Source organism: Oncorhynchus nerka, linkage group LG3 (assembly GCF_034236695.1).
Source record: "Oncorhynchus nerka isolate Pitt River linkage group LG3, Oner_Uvic_2.0, whole genome shotgun sequence".
NCBI lineage: Eukaryota > Metazoa > Chordata > Actinopteri > Salmoniformes > Salmonidae > Oncorhynchus > Oncorhynchus nerka.
Genome location: NC_088398.1, coordinates 41,710,486 through 41,737,148, shown reverse-complemented (window position 1 = coordinate 41,737,148; position 26,663 = coordinate 41,710,486). Strand labels below are relative to the sequence as shown.

General features: G+C 40.7%; 1 long non-coding RNA gene across 1 annotated transcript in view; it reads right to left on the bottom strand.

The window, feature by feature from the left end:
- Positions 1-2,081: 2,081 nt before the first annotated feature.
- Positions 2,082-26,663, bottom strand: part of LOC135565356 (uncharacterized) — a 47,999-nt gene continuing 23,417 nt past the window's right edge. The window contains exon 3 of the long non-coding RNA XR_010461569.1: positions 2,082-3,135. This is a non-coding gene — a long non-coding RNA (uncharacterized LOC135565356). The remainder of the gene's footprint in view (positions 3,136-26,663) is intronic.

The following is a 26,663-nucleotide window of genomic DNA, read 5'->3' as shown; positions in this document are numbered from 1 at the left end:
TCGCGGCTGGGTTTCCCTTTGTAATCCATAATAGTTTGCACGCCTTGCCACATCCAACGAGCATCAGAGCCAGTGTAGTAGGATTCGATCTTAGCCCTGTATTGACTCTTTGCCTGTTATGGTTCATCGCAGGGCGTAGCAAGGATTTCTTATAAGCGTCCGGATTAGAGTCCCGCTCGATCAAAGCGGCAGCTCTAGCCTTTAGCTCAGTGCAGATGTTGCCTGTAATCCATGGCTTCTGGTTGGAACATGTGCGTACTGTTACTGTGGGGACGACCTCGTCGATTAACTTATTAATGAAGCCCGTGACTGATGTGGTAAACTCCTCAATGCCATCGAATGAATCCCAGAACATATTCCAGTCTGTGCTAGCGAAACAGTCCTGTAGTTTAGCATCCAATTGAGATTGCGTCATCAGCGGATCTGTTGGGGCAGTATGCGAATTGGAGTGGGTCCAGGGTGTCTGGGATGATGGTGTTGATTGTGTGTCATGACCAGCCTTTCAAAGCACTTCATAATCACAGATGTGAGTGCTACAGGGCGATAGTCATTTAGGCAGGTTACCTTTGAGTTCTTGGGTACAGGAACAATGGTGGTACAGCTTGAAACATGTTGGGATTACAGACTGGTACAAGGAGAGATTGAAAATGTCTGTGAAGACGCTTGCCAGATAGTCTGCATATGTTTTAAGAACACTGTATTCTGCTGTTTTATGAACAACACCCTTTTTGTGTAAGATCTCTACATAGAGTAATGCCACTCAAACTTGTGTAAACAAAAATAGATTTTTGGTTTCACCACCTGTTTAGGGTGAGGCCTGTCTATATAATGCTTACAAGCCAATTCCTTGTTGCTGCTGGCTTTGGAACAGCCAGACAGACTCTTAGGCGATGTTTACAGCTCATTGGTAATAAACCTAACACACGCGGGGTAACTCATTGTTGAAAAGTATTTTATTATTGTATTTTTCTGTGCTAGCAGTTGCCTACATCAGAACAGGCAGTGAACGTACAAGTGATGACTGTGTCCATCCTTTACTACATGCTTATATAAGCGGTCATTAGCTCTTCTCATACAGAAATATAAAGAGACCTGTATAAAGTCAGCAAACACAACTTTCTCTCTAAAGGCGGGTGAAACAGGAAGTGGTAGGTTTTGGAACATCTCTACCCTGCTGACGTGTGCTCTGACACGGGTTCACTCAGTAGTAGAAATTTGAAAAAAGGCACAAGCCAATAAAAATGTAAATGGGTGAAACCTCCCTTGGGGCTGTTGGGGAAATGCATATCCAATTGGCTCAGAGCCCAAGTACAAGCCACAAGAGTGGGTGAGAAACACAATGTTATGTTGTATAAGGGAAGGGTGTTTTTTTCTGTGTGTCCATGATAAATGCAACACGGGTTCCCTTTCCTTTGCTCCTAACGGCTAAATTGTGGTTTGCTGTGTGCAATAGCCTTAACAATAATTCAGAGAAGGCGCCAAGTCTTTTTTTTTGGAGATCTCTGATACTGTATGTACAGTTTATACTATTTACACAGACCTGATGCGCTAACCGTTTTGCATGCAGGCCTACACTTTTCGATGTAATCAGAAGTTTCAGTGGTTGATACAATCATTCTAAATGTGGATCTTTTTTTTGTGAGAACTGTTTTGTGTGTCAATGTTCAATGAAAGACAGGTGATTTAGCATATCATTCAATAGATCCCCTTCAGTTTGAATGCTCCTCCTTCAGTGCTCCTCTTTCCATGGGCAGGAGGAGAGCTCTTTGCGGCACCTATTCATGACAGAAGGCACTGAAAGGGATCACCACAGGCTGCCTTTTCAAGCTTTCACTGGTCTGAGACCATCCATTTGGCTTCAGTGGCTTATAAAGGAGAAGGATGAACCCATCCAACGTATGGGCAGGTCAACACTGCCTTGATCTACCTGCATAAGAGGAACTATGGTCCAGATGACAGTAGATAAGGTTTATAGACAGTCTTGAGTAGAACAAGTCGTAAACCTGCTGTTAATACAGATTGAATTCAAATCCACTACAATAGCAATCAGTGAGATATCAACATGTGAGTAAGCATCACTATTGAATAAACGTATATCTTTATTATTAATTATCATTATTACAGAATACGCCAAATGATGCTTTACTTATTGAAAAAGGGAAGACATGTTTCAGTAATATATAGAGGACAAAAATAGCTTATAAACATGCGGTGAACATGGATGAAAAACATCAGACTATTACCACATAGTTTTACATTATCCCCCTAGAGTTAATGTGTCAATTTAAATGATATAACAAAACATAAAAATCCATCAGTTTAAGAGATATCAGTTTTTTTCCACTGGATGCGTCTCAATTCACCGCAGTGTCGCACTTCCACATCTGTGGTGAAAGGTGGCAGAGTCTGTCTGTAGCATCCAAACGGTTTGACCTACAAACTATTATGACCACTCTATGGAAAGGGGAGACTCTAACGTGTCAGGAGACTCGTCGGAAGTCGGTGCCATCCATGTGCCAACTTGTGTTTGGTCGTGTCCGAACTATTTGGGCTACAAATGAATGGGCTCTGCGACCCCACAAGCATCACAGGACTCATCTGAAGGTAAACGGTACTGGTTTAAAAATATGAATGGAAGTATGAAGGTAGTTTTGTGCCTACCCAACAAAAAGGGTTTAAATGCCTAAAAACAATACATACACTTCCGGTCAAAAGTTTTAGAAAACCTACTCTTTATTTTCACTCATTTCTACATTGTCGAATAATAGTGAAGACATCAAAACTATGAAATAACACATATGGAATCATGTAGTAACCAAAAAAAATGAAATCAAAATATATTTTATATTTTATACTATTCAAAGTAGCCACCCTTTGCCTTGATGACAGCTTTTGCCATTCTCTCAACCAGCTTCACCTGGAATGCTTTTCCAACAGTCTTGAAGGAGTTCCCACATTTGCTGAGCACTTGTTGGCTGCTTTTCCTTCACTCTGCGGTGCGACTCATCCCAAACCATCTCAATTTCGTTGAGGTCGAGGGATTTTGGAGGCCAGGTCATCTAATGCAGCACTTCATCACTCTCCTTCTTGGTAAAATAACCCTTACACAGCCTGGAGGTGTGTTGCGTCATTGTCCTGTTGAAAAACAAATGATAGTTGTCACACCCTGATCTGTTTCGCCTGTCTTAGTGCCTGTCTCCACCCCCCTACAGGTGTTGCCCATCTTCCTCATTCTCTGTTTGTCTGTTGCCAGTTTGTTTTGTTTCCCTGTGCTCCTGTCTTTCTCTAGTTCCAGTTTTGACCATTCTGCCTGGCCTGAGCCTGCCTGCCATTCTGTACCTTGTCACACCACCCTGAATTACTGACCTCTGCCTGCCCTGACCCCGAGCCTGCCTGCCGTTCTGTACCTTTCGGGCTCTGCTCTGGATTACTGACCTCTGCCGGCTCTTTACCTGTCGTTTGCCTGCCCCCCTGTTTTTGTAATAAAACTTTTAATAATAATAATAAACTTTTGTTACTTCGAAACTGTCTGCATCTGGGTCATTTGGGACAATAGTCCCACTTAGCGCAAACCAGATTGGATGGCATATCGCTGCAGAATTCTGTGGTAGCCATGCTGGTTAAGTGTGCCTTGAATTCTAAATAAATCACTGACAGTGTCACCAGCAAAGCACCTCCACACCATCACACCTCCTCCATGCTTTACGGTGGGAAATAAACATGCGGATATCATCCATTCACCCACACCGCGTCTCACAAAGACACGTCGGTTGGAACCAAAAATCGCAAATTTGGACTCCGGACCAAAGTACAAATTTCCACCGGTCTAATGTCCATTGCTTGTGTTTCTTGGCCCAAGCAAGTCTCTTCTTCTTATTGGTGTCCTTTAGTAGTGGTTTCTTTGCAGCAATTCAACCATTAAGGCATGATTCAAGCAGTCTCCTCTGAACAGTTGATGTTGAGATCTGTCTATTACTTGAACTCTGTGAAGCATTTATTTGGGCTGCAATTTCTGAGGCTGGCAACTCTAATGAACTTGTCCTCTGTAGCAGAGGTAACTCTGCCTCTTCATTTCCTGTGGCGGTCCTCATGAGACCCAGTTTTTACGACTGCACTTGAAGAAACGTTTAAAGTTCTTGAAATGTTCCGTATTGACTGACCTTCATGTTTTAAAGTAATGATGGACTGTCATTTCTCTTTGCTTATTTGAGCTGTTCTTGCCATAATATGGACTTGATCTTGTACCAAATAGGGCTATCTTCTGTACACCCACCTACTTTGTCAAAACACAACTGAAGGAAAGAAATTCCTCAAATTAACTTTTAAGAAGGAACACCTGTTAATTGAAATGCATTCCAGGTGACTACCTCATGAAGTGAGTAGGTGTTCTAAAACGTTTGACCTGTTGTCACGTGTGCTCCCTCTCCAGCCTCTAGGTCACCAGGCTGCTCGTTATGGCGCACACCTGTCACCATCGTTAAGTGCGTTATTACACTCACATGGACTACATCACCTCCTTGATTACCTGCCCTATATATGTCACTCCCATTGGTTCCTTCCCCAAGTGCCATTGTTTCTATTTCATGTCTGTGTGCTATTCGAGTTTCTTGTTTTGGATTATGGTCCGTTTATTTCTTAAAACGCTCACTCCCTGAACTTGCTTCCCGACTCTCAGCGCACATCGTTACACCGGTAGTGTGTGTGTATATATATACAGTGGGGCAAAAAAGTATTTAGTCAGCCACCAATTGTGCAAGTTCTCCCACTTAAAAAGATGAGAGAGGCCTGTAATTTTCATCATAGGTACACTTCAACTATGACAGACAAAATGAGGAAAACAAATCCAGAAAATCACATTGTAGGATTTTTAATGAATTTATTTGCAAATTATGGTGGAAAATAAGTATTTGGTCAACTACAACTAGTAAGATTTCTGGCTCTCACAGACCTGTAACTTCTTCTTTAAGAGGCTCCTTTGTCCTCCACTCGTTACCTGTATTAATGGCACCTGTTTGAACTTGTTATCAGTATAAAAGACACCTGTCCACAACCTCAAACAGTCACACTCCAAACTCCACTATGGCCAAGACCAAAGAGCTGTCAAAGGACACCAGAAACAAAATTGTAGACCTGCACCAGGCTGGGAAGACTGAATCTGCAATAGGTAAGCAGCTTGGTTTGAAGAAATCAACTGTGGGAGCAATTATTAGGAAATGGAAGACATACAAGACCACTGATAATCTCCCTCGATCTGGGACTCCATGCAAGATCTCACCCCGTGGGGTCAAAATGAACCACACGGGGGGACCTAGTGAATGACCTGCAGAGAGCTGGGACCAAAGTAACAAAGCCTACCATCAGTAACACACTACGCCGCCAGGGACTCAAATCCTGCAGTGCAGGACGTGTCCCCCTGCTTAAGCCAGTACATGTCCAGGCCCGTCTGAAGTTTGCTAGAGAGCATTTGGATGATCCAGAAGAAGATTGGGAGAATGTCATATGGTCAGATGAAACCAAAATATAACTTTTTGGTAAAAACTCAACTCGTCATGTTTGGAGGACAAAGAATGCTGAGTTGCATCCAAAGAACACCATACCTACTGTGAAGCATGGGGGTGGAAACATCATGCTTTGGGGCTGTTTTTCTGCAAAGGGACCAGGACGACTGATCCGTGTAAAGGAAAGAATGAATGGGGCCATGTATCGTGAGATTTAGAGTGAAAACCTCCTTCCATCAGCAAGGGCATTGAAGATGAAACGTGGCTGGGTCTTTCAGCATGACAATGACCCCAAACACACCGCCCGGGCAACGAAGGAGTGGCTTCCTAAGAAGCATTTCAAGGTCCTGGAGTGGCCTAGCCAGTCTCCAGATCTCAACCCCATAGAAAATCTTTGGAGGGAGTTGAAAGTCCATGTTGCCCAGCAACAGCCCCAAAACATCACTGCTCCAGAGGAGATCTGCATGGAGGAATGGGACAAAATACCAACAACAGTGTGTGAAAACTTGCGAAGACCTCCAGAAAATGTTTGACCTCTGTCATTGTCAACAAATGGTATATAACTAAGTATTGAGTTAAACTTTTGTTATAATTTGCAAATAAATTCATAAAAAATCCTACAATGTGATTTTCTGGATTTTTTTTCCTAATTTTGTCTGTCATAGTTGAAGTGTACCTATGATGAACATTACAGGCCTCTCTCATCTTTTTAAGTGGGGGAACTTGCACAATTGGTGGCTGACTAAATACTTTTTTGCCCCACTGTATATATTTATATATATTTTTTTTATCTCCTAGATTTAGAAAATACACATCAATACCTTTGTTTCTTATGATATATTTTTGGAATGCCTTTTTTGCCATTTATGAACGTGTTATTCAATGTGTTTTTATGGGCTTTAGTAGTAGTAAAGGCCCATATATTATCAAATCATTTTTTCATATTTTTTTAATACCTAAATGGATCCTAGAATGCTAAATCAAACAACTAAATGATCCATAGTATGACCATCTTAAAACAATTCCATTTGTCATCTTAGCACCCAGCTTCCCCCAACGTCTTAGACTCTAAGGAATTACATTGGATCCTCATTAGCTTTGTAAATGTAAAGTAGGTGGAGCCTTTTTAACATCCTCTCGGTCAAGACACTTAAAGTTGCATAAAATCTGTTGCCTCTGGCATTTGCTTTTAGGCCTGATTTATAGCACTTCTCAACACATTAGGACTGATGACATTAACTATTTAACTCTGTATATGATCCTTTCTGTCAATGCATGATCCATTCAATGAGTAGATCACTGGAATATACTGTACTAAATCATGGATCTGTACAGAGGGACAAGTCCCAAACACTAGCTAAGAACAAAGTACCGATGGATGGATATCAGTCCAGCCAGAGGGACACTTTTTACTACTCTCTGGTGCCTTGAAGTCTGACTTCTTTCAAATACACTGAACAAAAAATATAAACACAACATGTTAAGTGTTTCATGAGCTGAAATAAAAGATCCATGACATTTTCTATACGCACAAACACCTTATTTCTCTCGAATTGTGTGCACAAATTTGTTTACATCCCTAGTAGAGAGCATGACAGGTGTGACAGGTGTGGCATATCAAAATGCTGATTAAACAGCATGAACATTACACAGGTGCACCTTGTGCTGTGGGACAATAAAAGGCCACTAAAAGATGCAGTTTTGTCACACAACACTATGCCACAGATGTCTTAAGTTTTGAGGTAGTGTCCAATTGGCATGCTGACTGCAGGAATGTCCACCAGAGCTGTTGCCAGAAAATGGAATGTTAATTTCTCTACCATAAACCGCCTCCAACGTCGTTTTAGTGAATTTGGCAGTACGTCTAACCGGCCTCACAACTGCAGACCACGTGTATGGCATCGTGTGGGCAGCGGTTTGCTGATGTCAACGTTGTGAACAGAGTGCCCCATGGTGGCAGTGGGGTTATGGTATGGGCAGGCATAAGCTACGGACAATGAACACAATTGCATTTTATCGATGGCAATTTGAATGCACAGATAACCTGACGAGATCCTGAGTGTCATTGTGAGGCCCATTTCTTTTTTTTTTAAGGTATCTGCATTCCCAGTCATGTGAAATCCATACATTAGCGCCTAATTAATTCATTTCAATTGACTGATTTCTTTATATGAACTATAAACAGTACAATCTTAGGAATGGTTGCATGTTCAGTTTATATTTATGTTCAGTAAAGTTGTTTTAAATGTATTTTTCTGGTGTCTCCAGAAAAGGGTCATAGGAAGTAAAACAGGCACCTTAATTTGTTATTTGTAATTTGTTTTTGCTCTCTTTTCCGGGAAGTAAGTTATGATTATGGGCCTCCAAGTGAAGCCATACTCCTAATTACAATGTGTTCAGCTGTCTTGTGCTTCCAGGGGGTTGCCAGTTGGAGTTTGTTTAAATAGGTTGCCAGTTGGAGTTTGTGTTTGAGAATGAGCAAAAGCAGTTACTCAGATTTTGTCACGTTCGTCGTAATAATGGTCGGACCAAGGCGCAGCGTATGTTGAGTTCCACATCATTTATTAAAGAAGTGAAACGTTACAAAACAATAAACCGTGACTAACAGCGGTGCTATGTGCACATACTCAAAACAATATCCCATAACACACAGGTGGGAAAAATGCTACTTAAGTATGATCCCCAATTAGAGACAATGATAGCCAGCTGCCTCTAATTGGGAATCATACCAAAAAACCAACATCGAAAAAACTAACTAGAACCCCACATACAAAATATAAACTAGACTAAACCCCTAGTCACGCCCTGACCTACTCTACCATAGAAAATAAAGGCTTTCTATGGTCAGGACGTGACAGATTTATTATTGGTAATGTTCGTTATTTTAGAAGAGTTCGTGATGGGAAGGTTGACGACGGATGAGACCATTGATTTTACGTGTCCTCTGTAAAAATGTAACTATCAGAAACGCACAGGGGAATAATATAACACTTGATTGCTGTATTCCGGGAAAAAATCTGATTAAGGGAGTTTCCCATGAGAATATTAAAGTTGTGGGTTTTAAAACAAAGTAACCAACACTCACTCCCCCAGTGGTATAGTTTTCTCACCGTAGAGTCTCTGTGGACATATCCAAAAAGATCTCACTCTGGGCCCGAGGGCTATGTATTCTGCTGGTTTTAAGTTTATTTTCCCATAGTTTGAGGCACAATTGAATTATTTTCTTTCCAAAGACAGTTAAAGACTTAAGATCCCTTTGCTGATATGGAGTGTTTATTTTCCTTGCTTGCTTCCCTGAATCCTTTGAGGATTGTTTTAGAGTAAATAAAGATCAGGGCCCAGATTCACAAAAACTTCTTAAGAATAAATATCTTCTTAACTGCCATTTTGCCCCTTAACTATAGACCTATGAAGAAAGTTAAGCAAAGTTAATATTCCTAAAAAAGGTTATTGGAAATGTTCTTTCACTATTTCTTATGTTTCTCCTGAAGAAATTTGATTCTTGGAAATAAAGTTATTGGATTTGTTCCTAATTCCAAGATAGCTAAACCCTTGTTGTAAAATCTGGGCAGTGAGAGCATAAGCTCATGAAAGCAATTGAACACGTTTAATTCACTCACAAACGTCATCTGAAAGTTTCAGTATTGATTATTTTAAACCCAAGAACATGTTTTAGAATAGTAAACTCAGTACGAAATATGCTAACATGATTGCCATAGCTAGCTAAATCGGTTGCCTAGCAACAAACATTTTAAGAAGATATTTAAGAAGTTTGTAGGAAGATATTTGAGAAGTTCACAAGAAATCGTGAAATCTTATGATTTTGTTGAGGAATTGCACTTACGAATTATCTTATGAACTTGTTTTTTTCTTCTTCAGAAGCTTCTTAATTTTTGTGTAAGAAGTGTTTTTGAATCTGGGCCCTCGTGTAAATAATATATTTGGGTTTACCACTCATTGATCCTGTACTTTGTCTCTTTTTATGGAAAGCAAACAGCCCTTTAATGAGTCAGAGCTTTTTCTTCGGTTGGGTAATTGTTTGGAGGTGCAATTTGCAGAAGACAAAGCTCACTCAGTAATATTGGCAATATTTGTGTGAAATGTATTTTCTGAATGAAATCTGTTTTTACTCACATGTGAGGTGCCTGTATTTTGAGAAGGAAATAGGACTGTCTGGAAATTCTCCATAGATTCTTTGTGGAAATCTGCTTAATTAGACTTGTGAGTTTATTGTGGGGATGAAATGATCTTTTCTCTAAAACTATCTTTCAACTTGAAGATAAACAAGTTGACAATAACCACGTATAAACGGATACTGTATAGACTGATTGTCATCTTTCAAGGACCCGGACACTTGAATGTTTGCTATGAGCTAAGGCAGTGCCAGAGAAATTTTCAGACCACAAGCTTTTCAAAATTCTCAGCTGCTCTGGGTTCATCTACCTTGCTGTAAGAGCTGTGTACTTCAGTTATATTTGTCAGTGGTCATGTGTTTACTTTGGTCCTGTATCAAGAAAAGCCTTGAGTATTTGGTCTTCTTTTTTTTTTACATACAGTTGCAAGAAAAAGTATGTGAACCCTTGGGCATTACCTGGATTTCTGCATAAATTGGTCATCAAATTTTATCTGATTTTCATTTAAGTCACAACAATAGACAAACATAGTATGCTTAAACTAATAACACACAAATTATTGTATTTTTCTTGTCAATATTGAATCTATAATTTAAACATTCAGTGTTGGTTGGAAAAAGTGTGTGAATCCCTAAACGAATTGGAGTCAGCTAACCTGTAGTCCAATCAATGAGACGAGATTGGAGATGTTGGCTAGAACTGCCTTGCACTATAAAACACTTTGAGTTTGCTATTCACAAGAAGCATTGCCTGATGTGAACCATGCCTCGAACAAAAGAGTTCTCAGAAGACCTAAGATTAAGAATTGTTGACATGCATAAAGCTGGAAAGGGTTACAAAAGTATCTCTAATAGCCTTGATGTTCATCAGTCGATGGGAAGACAAATTGTCTGTAAATTGAGAAAGTTATGCACTGTTGCTACCCTCCCAAGGAGTGGCCATCCTGCAAAGATGACTGGAAGAGCATAGTGCAGAATGCTCAATGAGGTTAAGAAGAATCCTAGAGTGTCAGCTAAAGACTTACAGAAATAAATCTCTGGAACATGCTAATATCTCTGTTGAAGAGTCTACGATACGTAAAACACTAAAAAAGAATGGTGTTCATGGGAGGACACCATGGAAGAAGCCACTGCTGTCCAAAAAAAAACATTGCCTCAAGTCTTAAGTTTGCCAAAGTGCATCTGGATGTTTCACATCGCTACTGGCAAAATATTCTGTGGACAGATGAAATTACAGTTGAGTTGTTTGGAAGGAACACACAACACTATGTGTGGAGATAAAAAGGCACAGCACAGCACACCAACATCAAAACCTCATCCCAACTGTAAAGTATGGTGGAGGGAGCATCATGGTTTGAGGCTGCTTTGCTGCCTCAGGGCCTGGACAGCTTGCTATCATCGACGGAAAAATGAATTTCCAAGTTTATCAAGACATTTTGCAGGAGAATGTTAGGCTATCTGTCCGCCAATTGAAGCTCAACAGAAGTTGGATGATGCAGCAGGACAATGACCCAAAACACAGAAGTAAATCTACAACAGAATGGCTTCAACAGAAGAAAATACGCCTTCTGGAGTGACCCAGTCATAGTCCTGACCTCAACTCAATTGAGATGCTGTGGCATGCCCTCAAGAGAGCAGTTCACAGCAGACATCACAAGAATATTGCTGAACTGAAACTGTTTTGTAAAGAAGAATGGTCCAAAATTCCTCTTGACTGTTGTGCCGGTCTGATCTGCAACTACAGGAAATGTTTGGTTGAGGTTATTGCTGCCAAAGGAGGGTCGACCAGTTATTAAATCCAAGGGTTCATATACTTTTCCCATCCTGCACTGTGAATGTTTACATGGTGTGTTCAATAAAGACATGAAAACATATCATTGTTTATGTTATTAGTTTAAGCAGACTGTGTTTGTCTATTGTTGTGACCTAGATGAAGAGCAGATAAAATTGCATGACCAACGTATGCAGAAATCCAGGTATTTCCAAAGGGTTCACATACTTTTTCTTGCCACGGTAGCTACTTCATACAGTATACATCTGTCATTCCCATAGTAGAAATATCTGTATCGAAACATACTGTCAAAACATTTGTGTGCCCGTTTTAAGCACAATGCCCCAAAAGGGGTCCTGTTTGGCAATGAATTGCACAGAAATTGTACATATGTAGTTACAGCCATTTCTTTTTTTTGTTCATGAAAAAGTGGTTCATTTATATTTCACACTTATTTGTACAAAAGGTGATTGTTCAGAACAGGCTGCCCGCCAACTTACAGTTCCTCAGTGAAACCTCTGGACACTCATCATTCAATCATCGTTCACCGTCTACAACAGAGGTCACAGACGTCGGCTTTTACTCTTCCTTCAAATCAAATTAATGTCTGATCCATCATGGAGGCCCAGGGGCTAGTAGGGATCAATCTGCAGGGTGGTGTCTGTCCACCAGATAGCTGCTTGTATTTGGGACTGAGGCACGTGTGTCTGTAGACTAATTGAATTATCAGGGGTAGTTTGCTCCCTTGGGATGTTTCCATCTGGTGTCATATGTATCTGACGAGATTAGGTTACAGATACATCAGAACATGCAGTTGATGCTCTGTCTGAGTGGAGCTTCTCGGTGCATATCAGGAGTCATAGTCCTTAGACATTATGAAACGAGTGACATTATGATCCCTGGGGGATCTTTAATGTACACTACACGACTAAAAGTATGTGGACACCTGCTCATCGAGCATCTCATTCCAACATCATGGGCATTAATATGGACTTGCCTCCACTCTTCTGGGAAGGCTTTCCACTAGATGTTGTAACATTGCTGCAGGGACTTGCTTCCATTCAGCCACAAGACCATTAGTGAGGTTGGGCACTGATGTTGGGGGATTAGGCCTGGCTCGCAGTCGGCGTTCCAATTTATAAAAAAAAAAAAAGGTGTTAGATGGGGTTGAGTTCAGGGCTCTGTGCAGGCCAGTCAAGTTCTTCTACAGCGATCTCAACAAACCATTTCTTTATAGACCGTGCTTTTAGGCATGGGGGCATTGTCATGCTGAAACTGGAAAGGGCCTTCCCCAAACTGTTGCCACAAAGTTGGAAGCACAGAATCATCTAGAATGTCATTGTATACTGTTGCGTTAAGATTTCCCTTCACTGGAACTAAGCAACATGGAACCATGAAAAACAGCCCCAGACCATTATTCCCCATCCACCAAACTTTACAGTTGGCACTATTCTTTCGGGCAGGTAGCGTTACCCTGGCATCCGCCAAACCCAGATTCGTCCATCGGACTGCCAGCTGGTGAAACGTAATTCATCACTCCAGAGAACGCGTTTCCACTGCTCCAGAGTCCAATGGCGGTGAGCTTTACACCACTCCAGCCGATGCTTGGCATTGTGCATGATGATCTTAGGCTTGTATGAGGCTGCTCAGCCATGGAAACCCATTTCATAAATCTCCCAACATATAGTTATTGTGCTGACGTTGCTTCCAGAGGCAGTTTGGAACTCGGTAGTGAGTGTTGCAACCGAGGACAGAGGATTTTTACGCACTTCAGCACTCAACAGTACCATTCTTTGAGCTTGTGTGGCCTACCACTTCGTGGCTGAGACGTTGTTGCTCCTAGACATTTCCACTTCACAATAACAGCATTTATAGTTGACTGGGATAGGTCTAGGAGGGAAGACATTTGATGAACTGACTTGTTGGAAAGGTGCCATCCTATGACGGTGCTACGTTGAAAGTCACTGAGTTCTTCAGTAAGGCCATTTTACTGCCAATGTTTGTCTATGGAGATTGCATGGCAGTGTGCTCGATTTTATTTACCTGTCAGCAACGGGTGTGACTGACATAGCCAAATCCACTCATTTCAAGTGGTGTTCACATACTTTTGTGTGTATATATCGTGTATTTCAAACAACACTGTTGCTATTGTCCTCTTCTGTGACCTTTAGCTCAGTCTGTACATTAGTCTTACTCATCTAACAGAGTCTATGTTCCCTGACAGAACTACAAAAATAGTTACTCAACTACAGACTCCCCACTTTTGTCTCTCCCTCAAGACAACCGTCTCTCATTTCCAAGCTATTCTCTTAGACATGATTCATTACATCTAGTACTTTTAGTGCCGACAGGCAAATTTTCATGGTAGGCAAAATAAAGGTTGTTTCGTAAATCATGTTTTTTCTCAGGCTATTTTCTCCAAAGGCATTGTGATAGCATATTCCCTTTGTAACTTTGAAAGTTGACTACAATAATTCACATCATAAAAGGAATCAATTTTGTATTCAGTTTAATAGCCTAATGTTGTCTTAGACAACTATTTCCCTCTACGCATTTCTACTGCTGCAAAATACTATTCTAGTTGTTTAACATTGGATCAGTTGTAATAAATAATTCTATCCAAACACAAAGTTTGATATTCAACGGGCCAAAGATACAAAGGCCAGAGGAGCAAACAGGTGTTTTATTTCAACATGCAGTTGTGTGGGAGCAGAAACACATTCACAACCCTTTTATGCTCAAACAAGCAGACGAACCCACAGTGAGTTATGCCTCAAGATGGGTGCAGACATGCAGCTTTTCTCTTTTACGGTATTCTCTTTACATAACTCCTACCAAACAGTCAACACCTGTTACGTTGACGACAGTGGTGTGCCATTGCCAGAAAGTGTGAACTCTAACTGAACCTGTCCAGCTTGTTGTTGTTGTCTGTCTGCTTCATCATCACACGACAACTCTGTCTTTACTTCCCTCTTCTGTCTGTCTGCTGAATGAGGTGTGTCCTCTGATAGATGAGCCAGACGCTGAGAGCCGAGGGGGCTGCTGTGAAATCAACAGACCTCACAGATTGAGTCACTATCTCACAGACTCATCTGCCTACACCAGTCTCCACTTCCCTGATCTCGGTTTGCGTGAGAACTAGAAGAACAAGAAAGACGAAGTGAGTGCTCTTGTTTCTGTGTCTGCTGCGTGCACACTGCCGAGCTGACGCTGGACTGTGTCAAACGGTCAAAACACTGTTCCTCTTGACACATCATTCATTTGTAACCTCGGGACTATAAGGTTATATCTGTGCAAAGCAGAGTCTGAGAAAATGAGCTTCAAAGTTTTCACATCCCAGATCTCAGAACTGTTTTGCAGTGAATTCTTCTTTCCTCACTTTAGAGGTATCTAAAGTGCAGACATCAAAATCCCAATACATTTGAAAACCAGTTTAAACACTATTTAAAAACATTAGTTTAGCAAGATAGAGCCAGAACACATCATCAAATACATGAAGCTAAAGATATCTGTTTATTTGCACTGGATGTGTCTCAATCCACAGCATCTGCCGACGTCACACTTCCCCACCTGCGGTGAAAGGTGGCAGAGCTAGGGCGGTGTTTGTCAGACCATGAGACTTCCTGAAAATGAGTCTTCTCATGAAAACGTCTGTAGTGTCCGAACGGTTTGACCACTCTATGGAAAGGGGAGACACTCACGAACACGATGGTGGCCTCTGTGTCGGTGTGGAAGAATTTGACTGACCTGCACAGAGCCCTGACCTCAACCCCCATCAAATGCCTTTGGGATGAATTGGGAGGCTGACTGCGAGCCAGGCCTAATCGCCCAACATCAGTGCCTGACCTCACTAATACTCTTGTGGCTGAATGGAAGCAAATCCCTGCAGTAATGTTCCAACATCTAGTGGAAAGCCTTCCCAGAAGAGTGGAGGTTGTTATGGCAGAAAAGAGGGGACCAACTAATGCCCATAATTTTGGAATGAGATGTAGACGAGCAGGTGTCCACATACTTCTGATCATGTAGTGTATGTGTACAAGAAAATACATTATTTGACTGTCTTTTTTAGCCATTTATGATTGTGCTGTTATTCAATGTGTTTCTCTGGGCTATAGCAGTAAAGGCCAAATTCTATATTTAATCAAATAATGTTTTTACATATAAAATTCGAAATCTAAAAGCTAAATGATCGTACTTAGAGCCAAGTTCGCAGATGGAATTATGCAGTTAAAACATTCTAGTTTTTCATTTTTTTCCCTTATTAACTTACTATTTGAAAAATCTACCTTCACAGACATGAACCATCTCAAGATAAATTAGAAGTGACTTACGCAAAAATGTCAGATAGAAACTTACACTCCCAAGTTCTCAAAAAGTTATTTGGAAATGAAGGATCTGTCTTATCAGGCTAACATCAGTAGTTTGTAAAAAGGTCATAACTTATCAAGGGTTAGTGGTGAGTTTCACTTCCCATAAACAAACTACCAGTAAACCCAACAATCAAAGTATTGACAGCATTAAGCCTTATAGACAGAGACACTGGATAAATATTTAACGCAACTGAAGTCCCCCTCATTAGTTCATTCCTCTGATTTGGTCATTGTGCATGTTCGGGGGGGGGTGAAATGTGCCTGGTCAGTAGTCAATGGCCAGTGCTTAGCTCCACAGGCCAAAGACACAAAGGCCAGAGGCATAATGGCAACGTTAGGGTGCTTTATGGCTCTGGACAATGCAGGACGGCACATCTGGAGCAGGGCCATACTTAGCTCCGTGTGGCGACCCTCCTACTGAGAGGCTTTACACCATTAGCTGTTCATTGGGCAGAAAAGGGGGTACCTCCAAGGGTTATGTTGCTACCAGACGATTAGGTAGTGTTACGTGTCTTTGTTCGACTGAAATCCTTTTAGTATTAGGAATGCTCAGTAGACACACATTCGAGGGACTACAGAAATTAGACACTCAGAAAATACACACCGTTCAAGCGTTTGTTTTGGACTTGTCTGGTGACAAATGGCTCTGTGACGGTTAGGGAAAGTTGACCCTGGCTGACCCTTTCAGAGATTCTTTGTTTACTCACTGCGTGTCAAGTCATTAGAGCATCTAACACGCGCTCACAGGTGCCTAACCCTAGCCCTCATAAGTACTTGAAGTGATCCGCAAATCAAGTACATAAAAGAGTTGCAAGTGTTAAGTATCTACCGAGTAGATGCTCTTCAACACTATTACCCTAGTTTCATCCATCCGCACCCTGAGAAGATGGAAAGCTCGGGCTAGTAAAAAACAGTCCATTTTTTTTATTAAGCACATCAATCATTTACAGATTATTTTGCCCTCTATTTTGTTAAAAAAAGAAAGAAAAAGACATACCGTCAGACCTCTGGTTTTGAATTAGTGATATGTAACGCCTCAGGAAAATAGATAATAATTCAAGAGGTGGTTTAGCTCAGATTAATCACAGTAAAGTTGTGTATGCCTACTAGGTCTTGACAGTAGGACCATTGCGGTTGACATAACTGTCATCGTTTAAAATACAAGTGTTGGTAGAACAAGAACTGGGGCGGGTTTACAGGTTGGTTTTCAATTGTTATTGGTATGTTGTGAATTTGGTAACTGGTAACAGTGACACTTGTAAAGCAGCAAGTCTTACATTCAAAAAAACGTTTTATTGCACTTTCATCTGTCACCGCACAACCATTGATCCAAACCAAGTTTCCTGTGAAATATCATGAGAACATTGATTTCGTCACCATAACATAATGATATCTTCTCAATGGAGTTGTTTTAACAACAAGTTGATTCAATAAACAAAGAAAATGCTAGATACATGTTTAAAAATTTGCCCTTGGAATGTAATAGGCTACAGTACAGTAAATGACAGTACACATTACACTGTTTTCACATTAGGCAATACACTTGCACTACACATCAAAATTGACCCATACATTTGTTTAAATCAAATTTCCATCATTTCTATCCCGTGTGATCAAAGGTGTGATCTTTCACAATCATTGATGCAAAAAAAATATATGTATTGTTCAGGAATATTTACAACATAGGTAAAACTGTAATCAAATGAAACATAATGTTTAGCAGGCACTAGTTTGCATCAAGCCTTGTTGAGCATTTGGCCATAGGTTGTCATTGACGTAGCAGTAAATGTCCTCATATGTCATGCAGCTGGTGAAAAACTTTTTGGCATGGTGAATCCAAGCCTGAAGGAGGGTGGCACGCTCATGGGGATGGCGATCATACACCTTCCACCCGTATCTTAATCATGTATTGTATTTGACAGTATTGCGTTGTAATGATATATAATAGGGGTCATGTGTGGCTCAGTTACTAAGAGTGTGACACTAGCAGCACCAGGGTGATGGGTTTGATTCCCAATGGGGTCACATACAGATATGTGTGGACTCAATGTTGTCAGTTAGGATAAAAAAGCCTGCTACGTAAATGGCATATATTACGCTATTACAGTACTGTAATGGCCAATGCAATTTTAGTAAAGCATGGTTTTGTGTGTGGTACTTAGTTATTTGAAAATGTGCTTAGAGTTTTGAAACAACTGCCTTTTTGATGATCTCTTTTGAATTTTGTATTAAGCGTTGCGAGAAAATGTTCTCGATACTTGTGAAAATTGCACCAAAGCGATTGAAAAAAAATGTAAGAGAGCATAAGTCAAAAACCAATTAAATCTTTCACTTAGAAGTGGAACCAACAAAATTTTTATTTAAAAGGTATTTGATCAGGCGCTTCATTTCTAGTGTTGTTGACTTGGCATTTCTTTTAAACTGTGATTTCAGAGAAACACAGTGTTTTAAAAGGTTCATTGCTGTTTTTGAGTTTTATTCTTTGATGATAATTATCTGGTTTCAGCTGAAGCAATCTGCTGTCACTATACATTCTAATTTAAGATTAATTTATTACCTAGCATATAAGGTTGTGAGCCTGTGGGTCACTCTAGGGTTGGACATATGACACAGTGACCATAAATCTCTGCCCCAGCGACCCCTTGTCGCTCTCTAATGTATGTGATTGGTTAACAAAGACAGATCAGGGTCAGACCTGGTTGTTTTGACTTCAGTTATAAAATGACTCTGCCTGTTAGAGTATACCCCTACCTGCTCCTAGTCACACAAGGCACATGTGCAATACCAGTTGTTAAACAAACTGTCTATTGCGTCATTGTGTGTGCCCTGTCCTGTTTTTGTTGTTTGTGTATGCATCCACATACTTCTCGCTTTCTAAACAGAAGCATCAACAACACAGAGACAACTAAATGAAAAGCTGGCAGGGAAAACCGGTATTTTATGACGCCTACGCCTCTGTTGTAAAAGATCGTCCTGTCTGTGCATTGAGTGCTTTCCTATTCACATCAGTTTTTTCATGTAGATTACTTGGAGGGACTGACTGTTGCAGCACAAGTTGCCCATGTTCTCCATTGTATCCGATGTGAATGACGTTTTAGGCCATGAAGAGAAAAGCCACCAGATGGTGCTCAGAAAATCCGTACCATTTAGTTATTTATTTATATACGGATTTAGTATTTCCATACTTTTTCCAACCTATTCATTTAAGATATGTAATATTAGATCACTTCACCTCTCTGATTAAATGTTTGCGCGCTAGTGTAGCTAACATTATGCACGTCTTTTTGACGAATGATTGTGCTTCATGTTAAGAGTCCCACTCTCAAGAGTCCAGGCGCTGTCATAGTTTCATGTTTTTACACCGGATACGATTTTGTATTGTCTTAATCACCATTTTCTATTTCTTTGAACGTCTGAAACTGAAAGTACATATCAGAAGCCTTATTGGGTCACGTTACTGGAGATTTGTGTACTACTTTGTAAACTCCAGAATGAGAGGAGCTCAAACCCTGATAGAGGGGAGAGGGAGAATATGGGGGGAGAGGGTCAAAATAGCATTACAGTAAAGAGTAAACTCGCCCATGGGTGAATGAAAGCTGCCACATCACACAGCTCCTTCATGCTCTCTCCTACGCTCATCCCTCCTGCCACTCTCCTACGCTCATCCCTCCTGCCACTCTGTTTGGCCACGGTACTCCATGCTTTCTCCTGTTTCCTTGTGATGACTACTTGGACCTCTCCCCTTGTTTTTACTGGCCTCTTTTCGCCATAAATCAAGAGAGGAATTGTACCAACTCCAAGATAGAGCTCCTGTTATGCCCTGCAGCCATGACAGGCGCTCTGCACTCCGGTGACAGAGTATTCCCATGTGTATCTGTGCATGGATCATAGGGTAGCTGCTGCCTATAAGAAACAAAAGATGGCTTGTAATGTTGGGACCAAGTGCCCAAAGGCTAATTTGTCAGAAAAAAGGGACTTTCATTCAAATATGTTTATGAGAGGCCTTGGGAGGCAAATACATCAAATTGATGAGCAATATATGTCTTGACACTGATTAACGGATTGAATTTTCTCTCTTGCTCTCTTGTTCAATGACAAATACAATGCACATCATATCCAGGCATTTACGGAGGTCCACTATGTGAGGACAGCAGAGTTGTACTGAAGTCCACTCATCTAATATTCTAAGTGAGAAAACTAGAGAAGACACTGTTGAGGGATTTCACTGTAAAACGTTTACTGATGATAGCACGTGAAACAGTCTGCTGGGCAAACCACTTCCTGAATTGGGTAGAACATATTGTGCTTTGCCATGTTGTTATTTTTCCCACAACAGAACAATTGTTTGGTCTTACATAATGCTTTGTCTATACAATGTAAAACAACTACTTTCTACTTCAGGAATTGACATCTAATACACAGGTGGATCTGATAATTGATCAAATTCTAGATTATTTTACTGAATCATTTCCCCTTTCTTTTCTCACAAACTGTGTACAATACAAAGGCTACTATCAAATCGCATCTGTTTCCATCTCCTGTTGGGCGAGGGTAGATTCAGAATAAGCTAGTCTGCGCACATTCAAAAAAATTAATGTAATCTTTCACTACGTAGTTGAAAATCGATATGAATGTATTTATGGGAGGACAGGGATGATTGCATCAAGTGTCAGAGCTCAAATTCACAACTTCACAATAAATGTTTTTACTTGGTACAAGGGCCATCTAGTGGAAAGACAGCTGTCATTACACAATCGGTGCACCCTACAACGTTTGCTTAGTTATTTTCCTAAATGCCAATGTAATTTTCTCAGAATGAGTCTGAAATGTGTCCCGTCTTGTGTTTTTCTATGAACAATTGGGAACCAGTCAAATAAATCCCCAGAGAAAACAAAGTGTTGTTGTGACTCTCGAAACAGACGCATCAAAATGTGACACTATTAGGTTACAGAGGGACAATAGCTAGTTTGTGGTGAAAAGGTTTGTGAGCAGAAAATGAGATATCAGTTGAATAAACTACCTTAATGGTAGGATTGAATAGCAGATCAGAAACTCAATAAATACAGTAGATTACTTTTCAAATTGTAATTGATTTACCAATATTTATTATTAATATTTTTTTAGGGGGTAGATCAGTGTTAATATTGCAAGTAGATTGTGGCTTCCTGTCAATGTAATTGTCTGCATAATTTCCAATCCCCCTTTTTTTAAAAAAAATATTATATTTACATAAATATTCAGACCCTTTACTCAGTACTTTGTTGAAGCACCTTTGGCAGCGATTATAGCCTCGAGTCTCCTTGGGTCTGACGCTACAAGCTTGGCACACCAGTATTTGAAGAGTTTCTCCCATTCTTCTCTGAAGATCCTCTCAAGCTATGTCAGGTTGGGAAGCGTCGCTGCACAGCTATTTTCAAGTCTCTCCAGAGATGTTCGATCAGGTTCAAGTACGGGCTCTGGCTGGGCCACTCAAGGACATTCAGAGACTTGTCCCGAAGCCACAAATGCATTGTCTTGGCTGTGTTCTTAGGGTTGCTGTCCTGTTGGAATGTGAACCGTTGCCCCAGTCTAAGGTCCTGAGTGCTATGGAGCAGATTTTCATCAAGGATCTCTCTGCACTTTGCTCTGTTCATCTTTCCTACGATCCTGATTGGTCTCTAAGTCCCTGCCGCTGAAAAACATTCCCACAGCATGATGCTGCCATCACCATGTTTCCCCGTAGGAATGGTGCCAGGGTTCCTCCAGGAGTGACGCTTGGCATTCAGGCCAAAGAGTTCAATCTTGGTTTAATCAGATCCGAGAATCTGATAGTCCTTTAGATGCCCTTATGCAAACTCCAAGCGGGCTGTCATGTGCCTTTTACTGAGGAGTGGCTTCCGTCTGGCCACTCTACCATAAAGGCCTGATTGGTGGAGTGCTACAAAGTTGGTTGTCCTTCTCGAAGGTTCTCACATCTCCACTGAGGTACTCTGGAGCTCTGTCAGAGTAACCATCGGGTTCTTGGTCACCTCCCCCATTGCTCAGTTTGGCTGGGCAGCAAGCTCTAGAAAGTGTCTTAGTGGTTCCAAAGGTCTTCCATTTAAGAATGATGGAGGCCACTGTGCTTGGGTTCCTTTAATGCTGCAGACATTTTTTGCTACCCTTCCCCAGATCTGTGACTCGACTCAATCATGTCTTGGAGAATTCATTCAACCTCATGGCTTGGGTTTTGCTCTGACATGCACTGTCAACTGTGGGACCTTATATAGACAGGTGTGTGCCTTTCTAAAACATGTCCAATCAATTGAATTTACCCCAGGTGGACTCCAATCAAGTTGTAGAAACATCTCAAGGATGATCAATAGAAACAGGATGCAGCTGAGCTCAATTTTGAGTCTCATAGCAAAGGGTCTGAATACTTATGTAAATATGATTTTATTAAAATATATTTTTTTGCAAAAATGTATACAAACCTGTTTTCACATTGTCATTATGGGGTATTGTATGTAGATTTATGAGGGGGGAAATGATTTGATCCATTTTGGAATAAGGCAATAACGCAACAAAATGTGGAAAAAGTCGAGGTCTGAATACTTTTCGAATGCACTGTATTTAACCCCTTTACTTTGGGTGGGCACAACTACCTCCATACACCCATAAATGTTTTAAACGGATACCGGTTACCAGACAAGTCCTGACACTTGTGGGGTCATAGAGCAAAACAGAGAACACCATCATGTTCTTGCTTATCTCCCCTTTCCACAGTCACATTCGTTTCTACGGTTCGGACCGATTTTCGGGATGTCTCATGGTCTGACAAGCACCGCAGTAGCTCAGCCACCTTCTACGGCAGATGTGGAAGGCCGCCATAGGCGTATAGGGAGGATTAAGAAGTAGCTCAGCAAAAAATAGGTATTTTTTTTATCTTAAATGTAAGATTTTGATGGGGCTTTTTTAATTATGTTACTTGCAGTAGATTGACACACTGGTGCGTCAATAGACTAGTGGCTAACGGCAATGTGTGCCTTGTTGCAAGTGTTGTTACCAGGTTGCAGTTTATTAAGATCCACATATCAACATCATATTAACCCTGGGACTATGCGCCTTGTGTAGTTACATGTTTGGCATTATTAACATGGTAATTCACAGATGACTTTCAGCACGTGTAATTACAAAACATATTTGTTTCATAGTGGAACAAGAAAATGTGTAATAACATTAAATAAATCATGAGTAATTATACACGTGCTTGCTGGTGTGCCCACCAACAGACCTCAATTCACACTGGAGGGAGAGAACGTCGCCATGAGCTGCCTTCACAACTTCAAAGAGATCCCATTGTGGTGTGGTACAGTTGGTCAACCAGACGGCAAGAACTCGTCATCTCCCCCAAACTTGGTGGAGATCCTTGGGCGGGACTTTGCTCAAAAATAATTGCAAATACTGCACAAGTGTTGAGACAGCAGATGCTGTTTTGCATAAGATTAACATGACTTTGCTTTCTTCGTTGTTGTTGCTTGAAAATTAATCATTGTTCCACTGTGAATTAGTTTTTTATTTAACTAGGCAAATCAGTTAAGATTATATATATTTTTTTTACAATGACGATCTAGGAACAGTGGAACAGTCTTGTTCAGGGGTAGAATGACAGATTTTTACCTTGTCAACTCAGGGATTCAATCTAGCAACCTTTTGGATACTGGCCCAATGCTCTAACCACTAGGCTACCTGACGCCCGAGTGTTGATCCAATAGACTTTCACTAGGCACTGATTATTTCAGAATTGAAATAAATATCATTGCAGTAATTTATAATTTTGAGTGTTTTTCATGATGTACCAGTAGTAGCAGTAGTGTAGTTCATTAGATTACTTTAGTTTTCAGTGATGTTCTTGGATGTGTCTCTTCAACAGAGGTATCTGTCATAATGAAGGATGCATTATTAATTTACTTTGCTTTACAATTTGTAATTATCAGTAAACTGTGTTGTGTGTCTGTTGCTGAGTTGGTAGAGCATGTTGTGTGCAACGTCATGAAGGAAGGTTTGATTCATGGGACCATGTCTAGCTGTCCCTGCATCTTGGCGATTTATGGTATTTTTATTTGTTTTGTCATTGTAAAAAGAAGCTGTTACTGTGTTTCAACGCACATACTTTTTGTTTCATAGTTGTACAATGGCACTCCATGAATAAAATGTATTTAACACTTGAAATTCTGTATTTTTTTGTGTGGGAGGGGGTTTACATGTAGCCTACAGTACATAATAAAAACTCTGTTATGTTTTAAAAATAATAATAATCGTATTCTGTTACCTAAGACCTTCATAAACACAATCAAGGGATTATTTGTCCGATAGCATATATGGAATTGATTTATTGGACTGTTAGAATGTTGATGTTCAAAAGACGTGTCATTGGCTCAAAGTAGGGTCCCTTGAGACCTAGAAGTTCTGGTAGTTTGCTTTAAAACTGCAACAAATGATCTCCACCCCGTGCAAATGATTCTCTCCACCCCATGGTAAAATGTATAGAATTGTAGAAAACTTACTTGAAAACTGCAACATTTTCTATACGCCCCATGGCAAAATGTGTAGAATGACAGGAAATTAACTTTAAAACATAAAATCATTGTCAAGGGAAAATGTAAACATCTCCACCTTAAAAATGATTATAGTTACATTTGACTGTTTTTGGTACAGTAAGCGTGTTATGATAGTTGTGTAAGAATCAACGCTGGTAGAGACAAGAAGTAGGTACAGGGAGTGAACATTTAATGGCAACGGACATGGAACAGGACAGAACAGCGTCTGGACATGAACCCATAACAACATTATTGCAGACACAGGGAACAAACGGGAACAGACAGTTATAGACGGGGCAATCAACAAAGGGAAGGAGTCCAGGTGAGTCGAATAAGCGCTGCTGCGCGTAATGATGGTGACAGGTGTGCGTAATGAAGGGCAGCCTGGCGCCCTCGAGCACCAGGGAGGGAGAGCAGGCGTGACAAGTTGCATATTTGGGAATATTTGGCTTATTGTGTTGACTCTCATTATTGACATGCATACTTATTCCATTTGTTTTCAATCACTGTTGCTATTTTACAAGTATATTGTGAATTTTCTAAACGTAGTACAAAACTCCAAACTGGTAACACAGCAAGTCTTATATTCAAAACCTTTTAATGTGCATTCATTTTGTTTGGAGATAAATTTCCATTTCGATCCCATGTGTAATCAAAGTGATCATTGCAGACAACTTCCACAGTCGTTGATGTAAAAAATGAATGTCTTGTTCAGATATAATTAAAATGTACAGTACCAGTCAAAAGTTTGGACACTAACAGAGTAACTGATTCAAGAGTTTTTCTTTATCTTACTGTATACATTGTAGACTAATAGTGAATACATCACAACTATGAAATAACACATGGAATAATGTAGTAACCAAAAATGTGATAAACAAATCAAAATAGATTTGAGATTCTTCAAAGTAGCCACCATTTGCCTTGATGACAGCTTTGCACACTCTTGGCATTCTCTCAACCAGCTTCATGAGGTAGTCACCTGGGCTGCATTTCAATTTACAGGTGTGCCTTGTTAAAAGTTCATTTGTGGAATTTCTTTCATTCTTAATGCATTTGAGCCAATCAGTTGTGTTTTGACAAAGTTTTGGTGGTATACAGAAGATAGCCCTATTTGGTAAAAGACCAAGTCCATATCATGGCAAGAACAGCTCAGATAAGCAAAGTGAAACAACGGTCCATCAGTACTTTAAGACATGAAGGTCAGTCAATCCGGAAAATGTCAAGAACTTTTAGTTTCTTCAAGTGCAGTCATAAAAACCATCTAGCGCTATGATGAAACTGGCTCTCATTAGGACCTAAACAGGAAAGGAACACCCAGAGTTACCTCTGCTACAGAGGACAAGTTCATTAGAGTTACCAGCCTCAGAAATTGCAGCCCAAATAAATGCTTCATAGAATTCAAGTAACAGACACATCTCAACATCAACTGTACAGATGAGAATGTGAATCAGGCCTTCATGCAAAGAAACCACTACTAGAGGACACCAATAAAGAAATACGAGCAATGAACACGAGAAACACGAGCAATGAACATTAGAACGGTGGAAATCTGTCCTTTGGTCTGATGAGACCAAATTTGAGATTTCTGTCTCTAACCGTCGTGTCTGGTTCCGACCGTGAAGCATGGAGGAGGTGTGATGGTGTGGGGGTGCTTTGCTGGTGACATGGTCGGGGATTTATTTAGAATTCAAGGCACACTTAACCAGCATGGCTACCACAGCATTCTGCAGCGATACGCCATCCTATCTGGTTTGCATTTCGAATTATAATTTGTTTTTCAACAGGACAATTACCCCACATACCTCCGGGCTGTTTAAGGGCTATTTAATCAAGAAGGAGAGTGATGGAGTGCTGCATCAGATGACCTGGCCTCCACAATCACATGACCTTAACCCATTTACATTTAAGTCATTTAGCAGACGCTCTTATCCAGAGCGACTTACAAATTGGTGCGTTCACCTTATGACATCCAGTGGAACAGCCACTTTACAATAGTGCATCTAAATCTTTTAAGGGGGGGGGGTGAGAAGGATTACTTTATCCTATCCTAGGTATTCCTTAAAGAGGTGGGGTTTCAGATGTCTCCGGAAGGTGGTGATTGACTCCGCTGTCCTGGCGTCGTGAGGGAGTTTGTTCCACCATTGGGGGGCCAGAGCAGCGAACAGTTTTGACTGGGCTGAGCGGGAACTGTACTTCCTCAGTGGTAGGGAGGCGAGCATTTGAGATGGTTTAGGATGAGTGGGATTGCATAGTGAAGGAAAAGCAGCTAACAAGTGCTCAGAAAATGTGGGAACTCCTTCGAGACTGTTGGAAAAGCATTCCAGGTGAAGC